Source organism: Trachurus trachurus (genome assembly GCF_905171665.1).
Source record: "Trachurus trachurus genome assembly, chromosome: 15".
Taxonomy (NCBI): Eukaryota; Metazoa; Chordata; class Actinopteri; order Carangiformes; family Carangidae; genus Trachurus; species Trachurus trachurus.
In genome coordinates, this window is record NC_139906.1 from 16,686,634 (window position 1) to 16,708,559 (window position 21,926).

The window sequence follows — 21,926 nt, forward strand, 5'->3', positions numbered from 1 at the left end:
GTGTGTGTGGCAATAAATTCCATGTTAAAACCCAAGAAAGAAAAGCAACTAAAATCTCGAGCCATTTTACTGTAGGTAAATGAGATGGGCAAAAAATATCTTGGAACTACTAGTAGCAAAAGCCTTAAAATCAAAAGAGTGCTGCTAAAATTTAAATTAATCATATTCCCTTGCATACCACTCTTCAAACTGTCTGTTTGAGTCACACGAAATTGGTCTCTTTTGCTTTTCCTAGAGATATTTCCAGAAGAGAAAATAAACAAAATATTTCAGCTACTTTTCTCTTCTCAAACTCACAGTCATATTCAGAAAACATATGTCCTGAGAATCAAATGATAAAGGAGGCAAACAAGCCTTTACACATACTGTACAGCTCAGAGTCTTTGATAGAGTGGTAAGTTATTTGTTATGAGTTATATGGTCTCCACACGTACACACTACCCCCATCTATAAAGCATGCTTGCCAGCATATAAACACCATACTGTGCTGTGTAAATTATGAGCCAACACGCACTTGCACACAAAGGAATATGCCATTGATATGTATGAGCTGAGACTACATGCTGTGATGTGTGTGCATCACACAAACACTCCCGTTGGCATGCACTAAACAGGGCATGACCTTGCAGCACATAACCTATATAAACAGGAAGCTGTGAGCTATGATCAAGTGTCTGCACTTCTGTCGCCTTGCATCTGGTTCCTCGGTGTGTCTGTGACGACTTCTATGACATTTCAAGAAAGGAATTGACTTATTTAGACAAATTGAAACATGGAGAAGAATGTATCCTACATCTGATACGCATCTTTTTGGTTCCTCGTTCACTAATGCACCCACAGTACCCACTATACCCCCTCTCTCCTTCCCTTATTCCCTCCCTGTCTGGCAGCGGGCCAGTTTCCGAACTTGGTGATGGAGCAAAAGAAAATTGATTTCTAAAGAGCTTTGTCGGCTATGCCCGGATATGAAATATGCAACCAGTTATTAGTCTAACACTGATATTAACATAACACGACAGCTGTGTCAAGATATATTTTAAAGATGTCTCTCTTGTTCCCTCTGAGAGATACATGAAATAGGCTAAAAATGCTAAACTACCACTTGTTCACGGCATAGCAAATCATTATTACTGCTGCACAATTGTGATGATATCTGCTTTGTTCAAGAGAGAGACACAAAAAGCTCTTTGGAGATGGTTGGCACTGCACTGATGCTGCTATGAGACAGACAGTCAATATCTTGATCATGTACACAGGCACAGCGTGCGTTTCCATATTAGTTATGATGCAGCTATTAATGAATGTACACCAAGAAAGGTCAAATGGCCCACACACTGATGTACATTGATACACACACACACACACACACACACACACACACACACACAAACACAGATGCTGATGCACCCATGCAAAGGCTCGCGTGCACACAGTGAGCAGAAAGGTCACAGCATACGGTGTGTGAGAAAAAGATATTTGAAGAAGATGTGCTGCCTGTTGCTATGGAGCACTCCTTGAGGAAAACATACACACACAAAGATAACACACCTACACGTGGTGCTCTATCAGTCTTAAAGACACCAGAACAATTGCCCGCCTTTGAACGCAAACACCAGCATACGCACACACAAATACACACACAGGTGTATGTGCTTGCTCAATCAATCCCTGTCCTATTGAACACGGCGAGGAAGCAGCAGCTACTTTTCAAGAGCATCACTGCCAAAATGATTGCTCTCGCACTGTGCGTGTGTCTAATTGTTTGTATGCGAGTGTGCATATGCTTTATTTGTGTGTGTGTGTGTGTGTGTGTGTATATAAAGGGAAAACGATCCCTTTTCAAGAACAGCACCACTTCTCTTCTGTTTATTCCTTTAGGATTGTGTAAATTATGCCAGTCGGTTAATCAGATTCCTCCCCAGATGCAGTTCAGCACCTCATGAGAGACAGAGAGACAGCAAGAGGGAGAGTGAAACAGGCTACTGTTCTTCTCGATGGTTTAGAGCTGGTGGGAGATCCACTGCACATGTTCCACATTGTGAACATGGTAATTAACTTGCCTTGTTTTGTTGTTTTTTTCTTTTGTATTTTTTGCTACCCTTTAAAGCTTCACTTTGAGCAGTAGCTCCGAGGTTACATAGCGTAGAGAACATGGCTGGAATGAACACAAGCTGTGCTGTTACCTTTACCTTGTTTCTATACAGTACATTCTACTAAACTTTATGCAGTAGGCCACATGATACGATATCATCACAATACTTCAGTAACATTATGATATTATTGCGATTTTAAACATTTTGCAATGTCCTCAGTGTTGCAGGAGCTTGTTATGATACATTTATGATTCATTTCCTTTTACAACTGCAAATTATGTCCCAAAAAGGAAAAAGAATGAAACCCTGATGCTTGGTGTCCAACCAAAATGCCATACATAATATCGTGATACAATGTTGAATTGATTCCTCACACCCCCATTAAACAGTCAGGACAATGAAATTATCTTCAATTATGACGAAATGTGTCAAATATTCATTGATTATAACAATCAGTCGATCTAAAAAATGTCTTCAAACACTTGAGATAATTGGTTTATGATTGTTTTTCGAGGAACAATGGCCAATGTTTTCTGATTCCAGCCTCCCAAAAGTAATTTCCTGTTTTGCATTGTCTTACACGACAGTAAACTGAGTCTGCTGAGTGTTTCCCTGGTTAAATAATTATTATCTATGTCAGAAAATGTGACACTTGTCTATCATATCTGTCTTCAGGTGTCTTGTTTATGACTGTCCTCCAAAGTTTAGTGAAATCCAATGTACAAACACAGAAGGTAAAACAACAAATCTACCAACTTAGAGGCTTGTACAAGGACTAGATGTTATTCTTTATTGAACATATTTCAGTACATCAACAAATTGTTTCAGCTCCAGGTTAGACATTTGTTTGGGAAAACCTTTTTTTTGTCAATTTATTTATTTAACTGATTTGTGCTTTTTTTTTAGATCACACAATAAATCGATTATCTGCCATTTAGTTTCAGCTCTAATATGTTGAACATATGAGCATTTTCTATTTCCTGTCCATGCTGGGAGAAATCTTGCCAGTGTTGCTGCAGCGACCTGAAGTAGTGGAAGTCAGTGCAGGCAGAATCGATCACAGCCCAAGACTGAAGATCTCTTGCGCTGACTCCTGATCAATAACCGTATGTAAACAGAGTATGAAGCCTCAGCTCAGCACATACTGTCGTGCTGCAGGTGGAAGAATACACCCAGAGCAACTCAATGGAAGTGAAAAGGCAGCGTACAGACGAACTGTAACGACTGCAGCTTGGGGTTAAATGTCCTTTTCTGGGGACTGAAGTGATGGTGGCATGTGACAACATAAATTAACAGAATAGTTTTACATTGTGACACTTCATCCCATGTGTGTCTGAATGAGTGATATTTGATAACCCTGTACTGTGTATGTGAGTGTGTCAGTGTGTGTGTGTGTGTGTGAAAGGCAGGCGAGTGCTGTGGAAAGGCCATAAGCTGGTATCATCCTGCCACAGACAGCCAGTATGAAGCTGACTGGACATTCTTCCCAAAGTGACAAATACTTGCAATGAGACTTCTCTCAATGAGGTGGATGGAAGCCAGTGAAATGCGATGCAGCGGAGTCTCAGAACTAATCCATAATAAATCCGGTAGATGTATCATTTTCATATTTCACACAGAGTCATTACAGAAGGTGGGGCAGAGCTCGGATTTGCAATGGTGTGAAAAGTTTCTAGATGGCAGGGAAAGTTTAACCATGTCCAGACTACAGGTTCCTAACTTTTTGAAGCTGAAATGATTAATAGATTATATAGTTGGGTTGAATGCCAGAAAAATGATAAAGCAGAAACTCAAACCTGGTTTCTCTGTCTTAAGCTTTTCCAGTGAAAGGATGATCTACTTTTCTGCCCTTGTACGTGTATCTCCGTAAACTGATCTGTGAACAAATCTTTAAAGACCTTAGCTGAGACTCTGTCGACGTCTGTCACTATCCTCAGTCATCCTGTATCCAGACCAATCAATGCATCGATTATGAACAGATAATGCTAATAATCCTTAGTTGAAACCCAGGCTGTGAAGTACTGTAAGCCTCTGCATTAATCCAGCACCTCGTGGTCTACATCCTGAGTCAATCAAAACACTAACAGAGCTGATGTTGAGAAAACCTTGCTTTTATCAGAAATTGGTGTGTAAAAGACCTAAGAATATCCAAGGAAATTGTAAGCAGTAGATTTTGCACATTAGGTGACCAGGCTTTTAAAAAAATACCACAAAGTTAGCAGGTGTCGCTACGTACAAACTCCACTGTCCCCAGCAGGAACGGCATTGAAATTGAGTTTTTCTTTTTTTCTTTTTTAAAGGTGCCAAAACTTTGGTCGTTCTGCAGACGTCAAACAACCCAGCAGCCAAATAACGAGCCGGTCAGTAATTCATCTGTTGAACAAAGTCGCACTTGTCAGTGTGTCCCATTCATCCCGGGAGTCCATCACTCACCTTGCGCAGAGGCAGTGACACCTCTCCACTAAACCGTCAACCATCCGCCAGCTGCCCGTCCGTAATCCTCAAACGCACCTGAGCTGTAAAATCCGTCCAAACTTAACCAGCGTCTCGTCAGGCGGCAACGCAGCTGCTCGATACTGATATATTCTTTTATCTTTTTGTTGTTGTTTTTGTCTTGTTTTATTGTAAATCGCGTCGTCCACTCCCAAAAAAAGAAAAAAAGAAAAAAAAAGAAACAAGTCTCCCTCCTCCTCCTCCGCTGTTCTCTGTCGTGATGCGCGTGTCCTCCGGCGACTCCTCTCTGCTCCGTGTGCTCGCGCGCGGAGGTAAAGAAGAAGAAGGAGAAGAGGAAGAAGAGGAGGAGGAGGAGGAGACGGGAGCTCTGTTGATATCATCCACTACTACTCCGACCGAAAGGCACCGCTGAGGGAGAACAACAAACAAAGTAAGCTACCCCAGCGAGGGAGGAGGAGGAGGAGAAAGTGTGAGCAGCCCTTCACCGCGATGAATGAGACACACACACTCACTCACACACACACACACACACACGCACAGACACACGGACAGACAGACATGGAGACAGACATAAGAGACGGACAGAGAGACACCGCTCTCTCAGCCTGTGTGTGTGTGTGTACACTGAATGCTTGATTTGCAGAGAGAGTGAGTGGGAGCTCTGGTCGACTGAGTAGGTTTTCAGCGCAGAGCACCCACATGAATATCGTCTTACATAAAAATAAAAACATGAACAGACACACAGAGAGCGAAGTCTTCTCTGTGATTGTGATGTAGCCTCTCTACTGGCTCATTAGTGTTGATGCTGCTCAGGTGTGTGACTGTATCACCTTGCAGCACACGCAATGACATTTCACTCTACCCCCTGGTTACATTATGAATGCTCAGTATAAACCAAAGTGTAGCTTACAGTACTTTATGGATCCTGGTTGTATATAGCAGGGTATTGGAAGTTTCTGCATGATTTTACCAGCATGCATCCCAATGAAGGGATATTCCAACTACTCCATAGACAAAAAAAAAAAAAAAAAAACTCAATGATTGTGATAATTGATTATACATTTAAGTCTTTTAACTAGCAAAATTCTGTATATTCTAATATGGCGGCACAGTGCCTCACAGCAAGAAGGGTTCGATTCCTGGGCTCCTCTCTCTGTGGAGTCTGCATGGTGTCCCTGTGCCAGCATGGGTTATCAGGCTCCCTCACACTGTCCAAAGAAATGTGCATTAGGGTAATTGGCCACTATAAATTGCCTGTAAGTGTGAATGTGAGCATGTGTGCAGGTTGTTTGTCTCTATATATTTGCCCTGTGACAGACTGGCGACTGCAAACCTACACAGAAAAGCAGATGAATAGTCTAATAATTAAAATTGATTGTGTTTTTAGTAATATTTGAGTGTACATATTGTAGACCCTTGAGCTTTCCACTGTTGGGCATCAATTTGAAGACAGCACATTCAGTTCTGGGAAGTTTTTTTTTCAGCCCCTTATAGGCTCAACTATATGATAAAAAATAATGGTCCTATTATTCAAGCCGAGCAAAACAAATAACTTCACGGTAGTTCACTTTTCCTTTGGCTTCCTTTGATGTTGTGCGTGCTGATGTTCAGCTGAGGACCTGAAAGCAAGAGACTGACTCGTTATCGAGCTAACAATACGAGGGTGATTGCGGTATATCACTGTACTGTAGGTCTGATCCTCCACACGTGAACACAACACACACAGACTCTACAAATCATTATCTCAGCAAAACCAAATTGCAGTAAATGAACCCATATTTCATGGGGAACTACTTCTAAGGAATTTGAATAAACAAACAGTTGCCTTTGAATCCCAATCAAACCAAGACGACATTACACAGCAATGAATCACAGTCCAACTCTCAGAAACCCAACATTTGGTGCCAGAATGATTTGCGCAGCCAACAATTGATCTATAAAAAATGGCATTAAGTCACGGTGGACAGCAAACACCTCCCAAAACAATCATATGCACACAATTTAGAGCTTAGCTGAAAATAATGACATTGCTATGCCCCTTTTTTAAATAATTTTTCTGTTCGATTATCCCAAGTCTTTTTGAAATGCCACATTTTCTCGCTGGTGTATGTGTATTCATTCCGGGAGAATGGGCGCCTATTACACGCTTTCAGAGGCTGTGACAGCAGCCCTCAGTGAGGAAGCCAAACACTTCACAGCTCAGACAATGTACCCAGGCAGACACGCACACATACACACACACACACACACACAAGCATGCACTCACAGAACCAAATATACACGAACCCACTGACACAATGCACATCGACGAGATGAAAGGGCCAATTTATCAAGCCACCAGCCAAGGCAGGCCTGAGGACGTATAGTGCCAGTACTGGTCTGGAGAAAGAGGGCAGGATGTGCCTGTGTGAGTGTGTGTGTAACGTTGTGTGACTTGTCCTTTTTTTTTTCCCTAGACAGTAAAGTCGTTCCTCCTAACACAACATGCGCCATTGCCTTTGGCTAATTTTCCCAAGTCAAATAGATCATCTTTAATGCTAATGAACAACAAATAACAAGATCATTCATAGTACAATTGTGATTGTCAGGTGCTTTGGTGTTAAGAAGAGAAGGGGTGCACTTGAGTTTGTTAGAAAGAAATGGAGATTGAAATGGAGGGAGGGGGAGATGGTGCTTGGGTCTGTCCCATGTTATTTCTCATTAAACTGAGAGATCGATGTTCATTCTCTGAGCTTTACAGCATTTACAAGCCCGGGCTAATCCACTATTAGAGAGCTGCATGTCAGGGCTGCAGAGGAGCTGTGCTGGGGGAGAGGTTCAAATGGGGAAAAAACAGCACCAAAATGTGTCTTACATCAGTTATTCTCCCTCACTGACTGGCAGTGATCAGCTGTGCGATGTCATATAGATCAAACTGTCTCTGTGAGGAGAGAGACAGAGGGAGGCGGAGATGGACACGAGGGGAAAAATGTATAAATTTGATTTATAACTCTGTCAGTGACAGATGTGTTACTTCAGCTGATATCAGCCCACATTGAAATATTGAATAGTGACGTGATCAAGACTCGTCCTTGAATACAAAACAGTACCAAGACATTTTATTCCCTTTGGGCATCTGATGTTTGAAAATAATAAGCAATTTTTTTTTTTAATTAATTAATCTATAGAGTTGGTGTGTTGGATGTGGATCACAATGATGTGAGGAGCTTCTCATCCACATACAAGTTTCTTAAGTGGTCTCTGTGAATAGTTTTGAGTGCCTACAGTGATCTAAATGTTCCAGACTTATATATGCTCACAAGTAAAAAAGGCTCAAACAGTGCAAGGACAGCTCCAAGAATTGTGGTTTCAAAACTATTTACAAAACTGATAAGCCTTTTATTTGTCCACCACCCACAGGTCAGAGACAGAGACGTACTGTAGCATGACAACGATTACTGGGACACACAAAGGTACGTGCATGAATGTGCTGTGTGCATACTAGTGCGTGCAATGAGTTAGGCGAACATAGAACCGCAAGGATACGGACAAATATGGGTCCATGTTCTCTGCAATAAAGTGTTTATTGGTAACAGGTGAGGGGTGGTCTAGAGAGATGGATTTGGTTTCAGGAGCATCAGCAACTCTGACACTTCCAGCTCAGATCGCTTACAGTCATATATAGAGGACAGCTGACACTGAGAGCGCACAGAAGCTAAATCAAAATTAATGTGGTCCTGTCATCAACCTCAACACCAGGCAACAAAGAAAGAGCGAGGACAGAAGAGTAATTGATATCCACAACGTCAACTAAAACACTAATTTACCCATGTGATTAACATCTCCTTCCTTTACTATCCATAACTTATTACAGCAACTAAGACATATATTGCAGAGCTGACATTAAATGTACGTGCCTCATGCCTTACATAGGTAAATAGAGTGTGTTTATCTACGCATGAACAGTTCTACTTAAGCTTTGTTTAATTCTAAAAGCCTCGTCACTTCATTTATTCAAACCCTGTCAGTATTAAGTTAATACATTGCTCAAATCATTCACTTTTAATCTTTCCTTATTCTCATTACGACAAATCAAGAAAGCAGTGACGAAAGTGACTTTGCGTGACCTCGAACTTGTGTGCCGTGAAAATGATTTATGCAGTGAGGTGGCAGACACATCTATGCCATCCCCACTGCGCAAACATGATACTTGTCATCAAATGTCTGGAGCTGTATTTTTACACTAACAACACCTGCACACTTGGAATATGCATGAGATCATGTCCTGCAGTTTCAGAGCGAGAAACAAATTATTTGGAGAGTTGTGAATCAAAGTCTATGTTATTTATTTATTTAACACCAAGACTTTGTTATAATTCAAACTAATTTGCATGCCAACACTCAGCATGCCACAGTAACATCGAATATAGCCTGTGGCCTTCTAAATAACATAGGTTTGCTGTTACAGTCACTTGAATGGTGTACTTTCCTCATTAGGGAATAATCAATGCATTGACTTTTGCTGACCTGGAGGCATTTTTCATGTCTCTTGTGGCACTGCATATATACTGTGTCTCCTTTTTTATCAACCCTCTGCTCTTCAGTTAGTAGCTACGGCCATCTAGAGGAAAAGTGAACACAGTGCAGTTACCACCAATATTTGCCCCATACCAATGGCCTTCAGACTTCAGCTTGTCACCTCTCCTGAGAGCTTTTGTTGAAGGTTATGCTCTATATGTCTACAACTTGTGTTGTGACACATATGTGACACTTAAATGTTGCTTTCCCTCTCAGACTGATACTAAGATGGAATCATTCAGTCCTGAAGAACAAACATACAAAAGGGCTAAAGTCTGTTTTTGTTTAGCAAAAAGAATAATAAAAAGTGATTTGACACCTGCTAATGCTATTCTGATTAACCTTATTATTATCAGGATGATCCAAACATGTATGCACAAGTTATTTCACGCAGTAGACTACCTTTAAGCAGCTTTCTCTCAGCATTTAAAGCTGTACAGAAAAGAAAATTGAATTTGATCCCACTGTGGGTCCTAACATTTGTGTAACTCATCTATCAGACGATGTAGCCCAAAATTTACGCAAAATTCTATTTTTGAGTAAATCCGGGATGAAAGTGTTGTGGATTTTCGCATTGGATAATGCAGGCGCACGGATTATACGTCAGCCTGCACACGATTCATCAGCCACTGATATTGGATCCGTCATCCATCAATCAAACTTCTGAGACACGCACGCACACACCGAGCTCGGTCTCGCCCCAAACATCGAATATCCCGCCCGCTCGATAACGGCCAATCAAATTTGTTTTCCTTACTCAGGTAAACTCGTGCGGCAACTCGTGGAAACTAGTGACAACTCGGCGCAACAAACAGGACAAACGGCCATTTCTGTACACCTTTAAATGTGATGTTCAGATCAAGGCCTGTTGTAGGAAGCATGATGTAACACAAGATGGCGCTAGAACACCACAGTTTCACACCATACTCGTGGACACAAAAGGAAAGACAAATGTTCAAGCATGACAGAGAGCGAAGTCGCAACCTCAGCAGTGTTTTATGACACAATCAGCTGAGTGCTTCTATTTAAACAAACATTAATTACATTCATAGCACAACTTAGTTTGCACACTGGAATTGAGTTTTCTTTACTGAAATCACTTTGAGTTGATTTACTCCACCTTTTCCACTTGGTTGCCCATAATTAAATCCAAATGACTCAGTCCTCATTACAGATGTCTCTCTGGAATTTAAACACTGAATTGCTGTTCATCTGCCTGTGTTTGTGTGCGAGACTGCGTGTATGTATTTGTGTACACCCAGAGGAATTTAACTATGTTACAGTACATACATGCATTTACGTTCTGTGTGCTATGCAGCGTGTGTTTTTCTCCACGCTGGTTGCTGAGCATGCTTTTGCAGTGGGTCACTCATGTTCTCAGCCTTGTATAGTACTTTGCTGCCTGGCCAACAGTCTGTGTGACTCATGTGTGAGCTCCTCTCTGGCTCTTACTGGGAGTTGGGGTCATCCTAATCCCTTAAATCCCACTTTCTACCTCATCACATCCCAGCCTTCCACTCAGCAAATCGCTCCCAAAGTTTCCTTTAGCTCCAGAGCATCTTATCTAGATCTCTTTGGTATATAGGTAGCAATACTGTACTGAGCGTCTGAGCCTATGTATTTTCCCACAAGCATCAGATTAAAAGTATGTCTGTGTGTATGTATGCATTGAAATTCCTGTATTTAGATTGCACAATATGTACATAGGCATACCTACGGTTGACTTTGACTTTACACATTAATCTCTCCGTCATCATTTCCAAACATGTTGAACTGCAAGCTCTACCTAAGCTCTGTGAATTTCCATTCCCCGTGTATCCATGCCGCTCCGAACAATGACATGATCCTCAAATGGCTTTATTCTAAATCCCCAGAAATCCGTAACAACCACCGGCATGAAAGTAAAGTAGGGTAACCCTTTCCAACAAGCCATTATTCTCTTTCTTCTAAACAAAAGACTCTTGGCTTTCCAGCTAACGAGACTGAACTCATGGTCTTGTGGTTGGAACTGAACAAAAACATTTACAGGGACCGTATGCTGCAGGTCCTCTGTGTAGTCTCAACCATGTCTGCGTGCATGCGTGTCATGGACGTTAATGTTCTGTACCTGTGAGTGTGCATGCGTGTTTGTTGAGATTTTTTGACCTGTGCTTAAAATGTTCTCTTCAGCAGTCACTTTGTCCAAGAGATGATGAGATACGGTGGTGGGTTGATGGGCTACCTGGGGCCCACAGCAGGGGCTGTGTGTGTGTGTGTGTTTGTGGTAGGATGGAAACTTGTGTAATCTAAATCAGAACAATACAGTGGAAAAAAAATCTATAATTTTATGTTGCAAGCTCACCCATCAACCCATCCGTTTGCTGTGCTTTCACTCACCACACTCAAAACCACCAACAACAACAGCAAACAGCAACATTTAGATAAAGTGCATCAATGAGAATACGATCATCAGTTCAAAACAACTTTTCTATGATCACTTTTCCAGAATAATGGCTCACTTCCCCTTTTTCTCTTTGTTACAAAATACTCTTGCACATCACAGCCAAAGAGTTTAGAGTATCAAAGCTGAAGCCACATGATGCTTCCGTTCACATCTGGTGTAGATTGAATTAACGATTTTGCACAAAAACAAAAAAAAATGTTTTTGACTAAAGTCAATATGTTGGACATGTTATGATCCAAGAAATTAAAGGGATGGGGAGATTTTGTTGTTTTATGAAAAGGTTCAACACTCAAAACTGTGAGATGAACCTTGAAATGATAACACATGTATTAAATGTGGACATAATTTTATGTTTGTGCTTTTCAGAACATGTAACAAATTTGAAAAAAGGAAAATCATTGACACATACTTTCACTTTATTTATTTTCCTATTTTGTCTTTGTCAAAATAGTCTGTTTTTCTCAGCCCCTGTACTGCTACATTGATCACACAGACAAAGCAACAGTTTTTGCCACTTTGCTGCCAATTTTTTTGTATGTCACAGGCAAATTATCTTGATGTACATCTAAACATAATACAAAACATTTAGCCAGAAATAACAGCATTGGATACGCTAATTTTCCCCTATGTTGAAGACTAGGTCAACCTTTTGGGCAAGAAGGAAAAATCAGATTTAGTCAAATGACTTTTGAACTTGCATTGACCCGTGGAGCTCAGGGAAAAAGTGGAGGGAAATGGATCCATAGAAATGTGCTACAAAAACAGGCCAACTGTTGAAATGACCCTTGGATTGCAGGTTCTCTGAAAAAACTAGAATATATTACATGCATGCATATTTTGAATTCTTTCAAAACGAAAACACTGAACCTTTCGTCCTCCATCACTCCTCAAAAATTCATAAATGTGACAGTATCACCTCTGAGGACTGCTCCACCCTGCTGTACACCTTGGGATCTGCGGTGCATAACTTCTTACCTTGTTCCTTTTCGTTAGCCAAATGGCCAATTTGGCCTGACCAAACAGAAAATTCAATATTATCCTGCAAGTGTTTAAACAGACAGTCTGAGAGGAATGGAAGTGGTGGCTTGTTAAAGCCATCAAACAGAATTACCTGTGAGGGCTACGCTAACCTCACTGTATGTGTACTTTGTATGATGTGTCCATTTGTGTGAGTGCGAAGACTGCTGCTAATTCAATATCCGACATTTCCTACATTTTTCTCCTCCACTTCTGCCGTGCTTTGCCAAGACATGATTGACAGCCGTGCCAAGGCGGTGCTGTCTGATGTGTGTCTGCATGTTTGGCTCTCACTTTGTGGTCTGTGATCATGTTTCTCAGATGGACACACACTTGAGCATCCTGGGAACCATGTCAGGTGATACAGAGATCAACATTGTCATTTTTGTGTGAATGTTATTCTTAGATGCTGCCCCTCAGGTGAGTGTGGGTCTCAGATGTTCAGGCCTGTACGTCTATCGCAGTTCAATTAATTTGCTTAGTCGCAGCTGGAGCTCCATCAGGCAGAAGACTGCTGACCACACCGTCACCAGTGCTGTCTGGTTGGCTGCTGCTGCTGTGTGTCCAGTTGTTTCACATCTGCCCCTGTGAAGTTTTTCTTGTCTTCTGTTTCATGTAACATCGCAGAACGCCTCATTTCTCTGTCCAGTCTAAAGTTCCTTCTGTTTGTGTGACTACTGTGGAGCAACTTCAGTAAAAAGTTGATTACATAAAGAAGGGATTTTCGGATTATGATGATTATGCTTTTGTTTGCCCGTGTGTTTGTTTCCCTTGTTTCGCTGTTTTGTGCGTGTGTTTTTCTCATGCATGCGTGTGGTACTGTGTGCCTCTGTGTGGGTATACTGCGTATATAGAAGCAAAGTGCTGTGTGTGTGTGTGTGTGTGTGTTCTGGCCCGGCTAATGAAAATGTGGCCCATACTGACGTGGCATTTGGAACGAGGAACGTTTTGGAACAAGATGTTTAGCGAGACAGAGACATGTGTCATCAGCCAGGGACAGGGCGGGGAGGAGATTTATGGAGTGCTGAGACTGACACAGGCAGTACTCATGTTGCTAATGTTCATTTAGGCTTTCTGATAAAGAATAATCATAAACACTTAGGGCCAAGAACCTCCCAGCACACACATACATAAAATACACCGGCCAATTTTCGAATACTGTACTGTGTGCATGTCTGTGTAAATATACAGTTACACACTCACATGTGACCACACACACAGAATCCCATTTTTCCCCCAAACGCTTAGAGACGACTGCCCTGCCATTCTTCTGTCTACACAGCAGTAACACGTCCTAAATGAACAGATGAAATATACTTAATGTGATTCATTCGTTTGTTTGCTGCATATGGACAATTAATTGTTACCAGTCTGGCCAGTCAGCCCATGCAGATTGAAACATCACTCTGTGTCCTGTGCCTGCAGACTTTGGGCTCCAGTATCCAGAGACCAGGTGCTTTAGCTGTTCTGCCGCAGCATGTGTTGACCATGACGGGCTGTACTCTGGCTCGCCTCGGGCCTGGAGGTCTTGGTTAGCTCCAGATGTGGTCTTTAGACCTGGGATGATTAGGTACGTAATGTAGGGCCAACTAAGACTTGGCTAAGGCTTGGATAGAGGCCCCCAACGGGTCAGAAGTGAGAGCTGGGTAGGGTCATACATCACATATGTATGATTTAGATCGACCAGCCTGTCATTGCTTTTTGATGATGCAATGGGTAGTTCTGCCATGCACGTGAATTGGTCCTTTGGGTGTTCCAACTATGCTTAATGTGTCCATAAAGTGCACTGAGGTGTGTTTTATGGATTGTTTTTGAGCTACTTAGTGGTAACCAAGGAACTAGTTAACTTCGTTCCCAGCCTGCTTGTTGTCTGTTGTCATTTGTGTGTCCTACATGGAAAGAAAACCACAGGCAGCTCACATGTGTCACAGAAGCCGTAAATCTCTTTAAGCTTTGCTTTATCATCATAGCTCTACTTTGATGAAGCTGACATTTTCAAATTATATGATATTCATGTAAGTCTAAAGACGGCTGGCATAAGAACTGGGACTTGAGAAAATTGAGGAGATTAAGAGACCTAAAATGAAAACTAGGGCAAATTGAATCAAAGATTATTTCAGATGAAACCTTAGTATTTGGCAGAACGCTTTTATACTGCAACTTCACAAATGCACTAAATCCTTAAAAGACCAAAGACATTTTTATTTTCATCTGCCATCCTGACTTCCATTAATCACTGGTTTTATATACGCAATAAAAGCCACTGAGGGCACATACAGTATGCTCATGGGATGTGTGCCCCAGGAAAAAAAACGCTCCCTGCCATACTGTACTCCCTCACACTCATATAAGTACAAATCTAAGTGTGCATACAAACACACGGCGCAGTGCCGACTAAAACAAGGATACATCAAGAAAGATTTATTGCTGGGCTGTGTGATATGCAAACAGTGTGGTTGAGGGGCAGCAGGAGGGTCCACAGGTTAGACTATGTTCCTCAGCTCTGAGATTGAAAAATGGAAATCACAGTGGACTTTGGACAAGTAAGGACTAAACTTTCGCTTAGTCCTACATTCCTTCATTCATGTCTCTCATCAGTGTCTAATTGACATTTAGCTGCTTCAGTGGTGCCCTGTGTGTGTGTGTATGCAAGAAAGAAAGGGCCAGTCTCATTTTCAGACCTTGAGAGTGGGGACATTTTTGGAGCGTGAAGTGTGGATACTTTGGCTAGTTGTAACCCGAGTTATTGTACAGTTTTCTTAATGAGGGACCTCACAGGTATTGAAATACAAATGTACTGTATGTGCTTGTGTATACTTGGATGTGTCCATGTGTGCACACCACTGCACTACTTCACACTCAATGTTTTAAAATCAGCCCAAATATCAATATCAGTGCCTCAAGTAGTAACCGTGGATACTGTATGTGTGGCTGCACTGTAATTGGTCATTACCTTATACACTGACTCATAACCTGTTTTCGAATGTTCTGAGGACCTCTTTATTTTCATTGATGTAGAATTTAGAGGAACTAGACTAAACATGCTTTACCTTTGTGCTTGCACGTGTAATAGACTAAACAAGATTAGGAGGCAGAGACAGTAGATGTGGTTTATTTCAGATGTACAAGTAGTCATTCTGTAAACAAACACGAGGAAATATGCAATTACTATAATGAGCACATGTGGCTTAGCAGCGGTGACCAGCAGTGAGCATCTGCAAAACACTTGACACCACCATAACTGAGCATTTGTGGCGGACAACAAGCAAACTGTGTGTACACTTGCATGTGTTTATGTACAGCTGCTGCAAATGTGTGCGACTGTGTGCGTGTGTGTGTGTGTGTGTGTGTGCTTGTTCGTGTGTGGCGAGGCTGGCTGAAGTCGAGATGTCAGCGTGTGTTTGCACAGACCGTAATAATTCTGCCAGGCAGCTCTCCCATGGGGGCAGTGCAGTGGCAAAGAGACACAGACACATATGTTACTGCCCCCACTACATTCAACACTCCCCCCCTCTAAGGACATTATTCCCCCTCTACTATTTACTCAGGTCAGTAGCACTGCCATGGCAACCAGCAGTGTTTTGGAGAGTGCTTGTTTAGGAAATGTGTGTCAAGGGACAGATGAGCGAACACATGGGACCCTCTCCTCTTCTGCAGGAACCTAAGAGGAGAGGAAGTCAAATGAGGGAGGGAGGGGTGTGAGGGAGAAACCAAAGGGAAATAAGTCCACAAGCACAAGACCTACACTTTCTCATAGCACTTGACCTTTTATGTACACCTGAAATGTGATGTATGACTTACAGATTAGCAGCGTGTTGAGGCCTCCATCATCATCATCAGCACAAGGATCTATGCACTGTGCTATGCAGCGGCTGCACTGGCTTTGTCCTGCTTAGTATTCCAAAGCACTGTTGCCTACGGCTGAGTTCTGTTATTGTAATAAAAATCTTGTGTTTTTAAAGATAATCAGAAAATCAGCTCAGTGCCCTCTGACAGCAGAGAGGAGACCAACATTTTCCTGTTCGTTCAGAAACATTTCCTTTCAGGAGTGGGGGCACAGATCTGCAAAGTGGCATGCAATGGCTACACTAAACAGTAGGGTTTCTAGGATGCGCCCATCTGTATGAAGTGATGTGTGAGTTGTTTCTGTACATGCCGTGTACTTTTGTACTGTACTGTAGTGGGTGTGGTTGTTCTGCTCTTCTCCTCCTCCAGCAGGTCGGGTTAGCTAACCAACACAGGAGCCAGGGTAAATCAGCCATAGATAAGAAGACTAGATGACTCACCTGACGCTGCTGCCCAATGAAACTGTGTTGCCACACGGCATCTTGGCTCAGTCAACTCGCTCGCTCAGAGCATTAAGGCTATTTGGTGCATGTTCTAATCAAATAACCAGAACCTGCTCAGTTTTTGACCTATATTCAAACGGTTTGGTATGTTGTGAACGTCAGAAATGCAGCTATGATACTGCATATTTTTTTACAAATAATTTTTATCATGTACTTTTCTATGAATGGTAACATTAAATATGCACATAGTTAAAATAACAGCTATAAGGTGGACAACATTTCACAGAGCTCTGTAGTTTTTTTTTTTTTTCAAAGTATATTTTGCCTTTATTCAATACACAGTAGAGATAGACAGGAAAGGGGGAGGCAGAATGACATGCAGGAAAGGTCTGCCCGACGTGGGATTCGAACCGGGGACACCTGCGTTGAGGGCTGCAGCCTCTACATGGGGCAGCCGCTTTAACCACTGCGCCATGCACCGCCCCCAGAGTAGTTTTTTAGTGCAGATGACTGGATCACCCATCTACTGCAGCCAGAGTCAGAGCAAGTTGCCTCACCCAATATGGCCACCTGTGAGTTACGTCTGTGCGTAGTCTGTTCTACCCCCTTGATATCAGCTGCAGGAGGAGTGTGGGTCTGGATCATGTGGATCTTGGCATTGTGGCCATGTGTCCCTGCCTTTTGGGTTGTTCTCTGGTTGTTTTTTCGTTCTCATTGATCGTGTGGTTTTCTCAGCACATGGCTGCCGGTCTTAAGTTGATAATAAAACTCATTGCTTCTTTTCATCCTGGACCTGAGTTATGTTTCTGTTTTGACCTCGTTCTATTATTTCATTCATTGTTGCTTCCCCGATACCCCTGGACAAGACAGGGAATGTAACACAGTGAATGCCTGACTTGGTCCCTGCAGTCAGAGCTTTAGCTGAGAGCTTAGAGACCTTGGGGGCTTTTGGAGCTACGAACAGTTTTAGTCCTGGCCAAGATGAACTCAGTTTATTTCTTCCCTCCCAGGAAACCCAAATCCTCATGATGCAGCAACACAACAAAACGAGAAATGACTATAGTGACTTGCTTTTTAGTATCGACAGACAGACAAATTAGGGGCTTGTCTGTCCATCTTCATCTCCAGTAAATGTTCTAATGCTGAAAGGTTTATTTATGTACAGTATTACTGCAGTTGGTTTGAGTAAGTAGTTTCAGGAAGCTGCATGTTTGAAACCTTTTGGAGACCTGTAGGTTGTAATTGAGATTAGTTTGTGTGTGTATAGGTTTGGTCAGTTAGTTTGATGTTTCTGCATTTTTCCTTCTCATTTCCACTTCACCTCAGTGGTCAGTATTGTCTTGTTATGGCTACGGTTGCTAGCTTTGTTCAGTCTTATGAACTTTTTAAAAAGTCATATAAAAGAGCAAATTTTGAAGCTCATTGAGCATTATGGGATTGATGCTGGAGACATATGGTTACAGGAGGAAATTAAAGGGTTGTTGAGGGCTGCTTTGATGGAAAATGGTGTTTTGCCAGCTACATTGCTGAGTCCAAGTGACAGTGTTGGTGAGTCTGTGGTTCCTGTTACAGTAACTTTGATCTTTGAGCAGCAAAAATAGTGTTTTTTGTAAACGGAGAAGGATAGATTACACATATAGAAGGAACAGTTAATGAAGGCTTTGGAAAAAGAAAAATTGGTGTCGCAGCAGTTCCAGTTAGATCTAATTAGGCAGGTAAGCTGTCAGGTATTGCTGATACTTTGAAGAGTGCCTTCCACAAACTATGTGAAGCTGCTACTCTGACAGATGAGGAAAAATTTGGGAGAAACTGTGTTTCAGAGAATGCTCATACTAACACTGCTGGTCATATTTTAATGTCTTTGTGAGTCTGCAAAGGTTTTGGTCAAGACTGTAATTGCTGCCATGACAGGGGGTCGGTGGTCTATCTGTCAAACCACTGGGCTGGCTGTCAGTGCACTGCACCAGTTACAGTAGTTTGAATTTCAGTTTGCTTTTCAAGTGTTGGTGTCAGGCGGGTTTGCATCTCTCACTGGGAGCACCATTAAAGCAGATATCAGCTTCACGGCCGTTTCGGCTAATGCTGCGTTCAAGGCAGGCTTTTGAAACCGTAAGTTACAGCTTCAAGTCACAACTACGACTTGGTAGCGTTCCAGGTAACCCGTAGCTCGTGTTTTTACCATCCTGTTGTCTGTGAAAGTTCCCTATAACGGCCACTCGTAACTTCCGACCCGTGAACTCGTACCAGATCGAACTGGTATGACTTCACAGGAAGGAAAAACACAAAGTACGAGTTTCTTTGAACGCACCATGAGTTAGCAGCCCCCGCCCTTGTCAGGCATCAATTGGTCCTCGTGCTACGTCACCACATTCACGCGCATCCCTTGGCTGCACACACAGCCCTTCATGCCGTTCTCTCTCCTCATTGGATAACACTTGTATCCCACAAGGAAAATTTTCTCCTTGGGTTACAGCAGAGCAGAGTGACGGAGAGACTCGTGTTTAGGCTGAAATACTTCATGTAAGTGATTGCTGACGGAAAATAGGACTATTTAGGACTTATATTAACAAAAACATTCCACTGATATCTGCTTTAAAGTTCCTGTGATTATGTGATGCCAGTCTTTCTTTTGGACTTGTGAATGGCAGTGTCCACATTGGCGATCAGCCTGATTTGCCTGTAGACTATACAGTATAGCTGTTGTGTAGTTTCCTGTTGCTTGTATTTTAAAGAGACAGATGACTGGGTTTTTAGGTTTAGTTTTGTATGAGCTGACATCGTCTCTGTTGGAACTGACTTGCTGAGGCTAAACTCAAAATTCATGTAGTCTGCCTTATGTCAGCAAGCTTCTGATAACATCAAAGCTTTTTGTGTTCCAACTCCTAAGGCTGGATCAACCTGTCAGGCCTCACATGGATGCAAACCATATTGGAGCAGGTGCTGTGCTACTTCAAGCCAACAAACAAGGTGGTTTGGACAAATTAATCTAATCTTAGACCCAGTGAAGTTTTCAAGTTTATAAAAAGGTCAGGTTTTTGGCTGGCTGGTTCCTTTTTTGGGAAGATTTTGTGCTTCACACTCCTCACCACTGCAAACGTGCTGAAAACATTCATCAGTATTCCTAGACTATGTGTGGTCTTCCTCTTAAATGCTGTGCTATTGTTACAACCATGAAAAGGTTGAACGGATAGTAAAACTTACTGGATGTAAACTGTAAACACAGTATGAAAAATTCCACCTTTTTCTTTTTAAAACCAAAGCATTCACTTAAGAAATCCCTTAAAAGGACTCGGGCCAGAAGAGGGCAGTCACGTGCAGTATAAATAAATATTGGCTGGCACCTGTATATCTCTTTATACAAAGTTTTTATATCTCGTGCTTCACTTTGTCTTGTGTGCCTTTGAGCGTGAACAGTCCATCACTTATGGGAAGGGCTTTGTGCAGTGGGTTTTCCCCACCCAGCAAAGAATCTGAGGAACGTGTATGGCCTGATGAGTGAACTGGTCCAGAGGTGAGGGTGTAAATCCTTCTATCGGACACTTAGCAGATCAACGGTGGCTTTTCCCACCGTCAAACAACCGGATTCAACTATTTTTACTCGCCCTCGCTGTGTAGGGTTTCAATGCTCGGTATGTGTGGCTACTCCACAGCGGCGTCTTTATTAGATTAGCAGCAGTTAGACATCCTGCAGACACACGTGCGGTTAGTAGGAACACAAGCCTGATGCTGGCTGTAACACAACTTCAAAGGGAGCATCCGCTTGGTGTGGTTGGGGTGATAAAACTGCTCTTCAATGTAAGAATGTTAATGATCAGGGGCTGCACTACTTTTGATGGAAGAATATATATATATAGAGCCAAGTGAGAGCGTGTGAAAGAGCCTAACTGGGTCTATGTATTTCACAATAAAGGCCCCATAAAAAAAGTACTTGACCATAACACTTAACATAGTAATAGATGACAGAATCACAGAGATAAATGGTACGTTTAGAGCTTAATGAAGTATCAGTGGAGACAATCCAGTGAGGTTGCTCTGGGTGCCTGACAAGCTTGGAGGTTACTGCAGGTTTTAGTGTGTGTGACCACAGACGCTGATGAATTGACCGTGTGAAAGTGAAGCCGGCTAAGCTGTGTGAGGGTCTTAATTCACAGAGCCACTCAGGGGAAATTATGAATCGGATTGTTTTCGACACTGCATCTAGAAATTGTGCTCAGAGAGAGATGTAGAGAGAGGGGGAGAGAGAGGGGGGAGAGAGAGGGGCATGGAAAGAATCACAGAGGATTTATGATGTCTGAGCCCTCCTGTGAGAGGGCCTTTCCTCTGACAGGCAAGGAAATACTTCTCCAATCTGTCTCCCTGCTGACACCAGTGCGTAACAGACACATACATGCCCCCCCCCACCCCTTCCTTTAACACACCCTGTGCCCCCCCTCGCTTCCCTGTGCCGCGCTCCGTCTGCCCTGTCTTTATATCTGCTGGTAATGATGCAGCTCATTGAAAGTGGTGAGAGCAGGAGTTGGGGGGAAGACGGACTGGGATGGGGAAAAAAAATAGAAATGCAGAGAAAAAGAGAGATACGTCCAGTCCCCAGAGCCTCGGTGATCTCCGTGCTGTGGAAAATGTGCGCTCGTCGTCTCTTCATCCTCCTCCAGAGAGCACAGTTTCCAGGAAGTGTAGGGGTTAAACACACATAGTTTGGTGTTGACCTCTCACCTCTGATTAGCCTAGCGTAGCTGCTAAGTGGTTCTCTGTGACTCCTCCACTCAGCCTGCCAGCCTCTCAGGCCATTTTCACACAGTAGCAGCAGGCATGATGTATTTCTTATGTCACGTGGCCCTGGCTGGCATGTGGTGAATGGTTAACCAGGCCAGCATGTGTCACACATCACTGTCGTTTGGTTTCATTTAGGCTGTAGATACAGTATGCATGTCTTCTTCACTGCTGACATACATCCAGCCCAGTGTTGTTGGGGCATGCAAACTAACACCGGGTCTCTGCTGTACATGAATGCCTGCAGGCAGTGACCCCGGCTTGTTTGCGGCTTTGCATTGTGTGATTATAAAGCTGCGCTGC

General features: G+C 42.6%; 1 protein-coding gene across 1 annotated transcript in view; it reads right to left on the reverse strand.

Moving 5' to 3' along the window:
* LOC310998503 (zinc finger matrin-type protein 4) overlaps nucleotides 1–5,156 on the reverse strand; it is a 59,068-nt gene extending 53,912 nt beyond the window's left edge. Inside the window, exon 1 of the mRNA XM_083988604.1 lies at nucleotides 4,527–5,156. The gene's annotated coding sequence lies outside the window, so the exon portion shown is untranslated. The remainder of the gene's footprint in view (nucleotides 1–4,526) is intronic.
* Nucleotides 5,157–21,926: the final 16,770 nt, after the last annotated feature.